Here is a 2,415-nt window from a genome sequence, read left to right as displayed (position 1 = left end):
TAAAACTGACCACATAATTGGAAGTAAATCACTCCTAAGCAAATGCAAAAGAATGAAAATCATAACAATCAGTCTCTCAGACCACAGGGCAATCAAACTAGAACTCAGAATTAAGAAACTAACTCAGAACTGCACTTCATGGAAACTGAACAACTGTCTCCTGAATATCCACTGGATAAACAATGAAATGAAGGCAGAAATAAACATGTTCTTTGAAACCAACAAGAATGAAGACACAACATACCAGAATCTCTGGGACACTTTTAAAGCAGTGTCTACAGGGAAATTTATAGCAATAAATGCCCACATGAGAAGCAAGGAAAGAGCTAAAATTGACACCCTATCGTCAGAATTGAAAGAGCTAGAGGAGCAAGATCAAAAAAACTCAAAAATTAGCAGAAGGCAAGAAATTACTAAGATTAGAGAAGAACTGAAGGAGATAGAGACACGAAAAACCCTTCAAAAAATCAATACATCCAGAAGCTGGTTTTTTTGAAAAGATCAACAAAATAGACAGACTGCAAGCCAGATTAATAAAAAAGAAAGCAGAGAAGAATCAAATAAATGCAATAAAAAATGAAAAAGGGGATATCACCACCGACTCCAGAGAAATAAAAACTACCATCACAGATTACTACAAACAACTCTATGAACATAAACCAGTAAACCTGGAAGAAATGGATAAATTCCTGAACACTTGCACCCTCCCAAGCCTAAACAAGGAAGAAGCTGAAACCTTGAACAGACCAATAACAAGGGCTGAAGTTGAGGCAACAATTAATAGCCTACCAACCAAAAAAAGCCCAGGTCCTTATGGGTTTACCAGTGAATTCTACCAGACATACAAAGAGGAGCTAGTACCATTCCTTCTGAAAGTATTCCAAACAATCTAAAAAGAGGGAATCCTTCCCAAATCATTTTATGAGACCAACATCATCCTGATACCAAAACCCAGCAGAGACTCAAAAAAAAGAGAAAACTTCAGGCCAACATCCATGATGAACATAGATGCAAAAATCTTCAATAAAATACTGGCAAACGGATTGCAACAGCACATCAAAAAGCTTATCCATCACGATCAAGTAGGTTTCATCTGGGGATGCAAGGTTGGTTCAACATACGCAAGTCTATAAATGTAATCCACCACATAAACAGAACCAAAGACAAAAACCACATGATTATCTCAATAGATGCAGAGAAGGCCTTTGACAAAATTTAACAGCCCTTTATGCTAAAAATTCTCAATAAACTAGTTATTGAACAAACATATCTCAAAATAATAAAAGCTATTTACAACAAACCTATGGCCAATATCATACTGAATGGGCAAAAACTGGAAGCATTCCTTTTGAAATCTGGCACTAGACAAGGATGCCCTTTGTTACCCCTCCTATTCAATATAATATTGGAAGTTCTAGCCAGAGCAATTAGGCAAGAAAAAAAAAATAAATGGTATTCAGTTAGGAAAAGAGGACATCAAATTGTCTCTATTTGCAGATGACATGAGTGTATATTTAGCAGACCCTGTCATATCAACCCAGAATCTCCTTAAACTGATAAGCAACTTAAGCAAAATCTCAGGATACAAAATCAATGTGCAGAAATCACAAGCATTTCTATACACCAATAACAGACTAACAGAAAGCCAAATCATGAGCGAACTCCCATTCACAATTGCTACAAAGAGAATAAAATACCTAGAAATACAACTAACAGAGGATGTAAAGCACCTCTTCAAGGAGAACTACAAACTACTGCTCAACGAAATAAGAGAGGACACAAACAGATGGAGAAACATTCCATGCTCATGGTTAGGAAGAATCAATATCTTGAAAATGGCCATACTGCCCAAAGTAATTTATAGATTCAATGCTATCCCCATCAAGCTACCTATGACCCTCTTCAGAGAACTGGAAAAAACCACCTTAAACTTCATATGGAACCAAAAGAGAGGCTGCATAGCCAAGACAATCCTAAGCAAAAAGAACAAAGCTGGAGGCATCATGCTACTTGATTTCAAACTATACTACAAGGCTACAGTAATCAAAACAGCATGGTACTGGTACCAAAACAGAGACATAGACCAATGGAACGGAACAGAGACATGGGAGGCAATGCTACACATCTACAACCTTCTGATCTTTGACAAACCTGACAAAAGCAATGGGGAAAGGCTTCCCTGTTTAATAAATGGTGTTGAGAAAACAGGCTATCAGTGGGCAGAAAGCAGAAACTGGACCCTTCCTGACACCTTTTACTAAAATTAACTCTAGATGGATTAAAGATTTAAACATAAGACCTAACAGCATAGAAACATTAGAAGAAAACCTAGTCAAAACCATTCAGGACATAGGCTTAGGCAAGGACATCATGACTAAAACACCAAAAGCATTAGCAAGAAAAGCCAAAATAGAC

Source organism: Sapajus apella, unplaced genomic scaffold, assembly GCF_009761245.1.
Source record: "Sapajus apella isolate SASKATOON/1434 unplaced genomic scaffold, GSC_monkey_1.0 scaffold6, whole genome shotgun sequence".
NCBI classification, from domain to species: domain Eukaryota; kingdom Metazoa; phylum Chordata; class Mammalia; order Primates; family Cebidae; genus Sapajus; species Sapajus apella.
Note: the sequence above shows the minus strand (reverse complement) of the source record.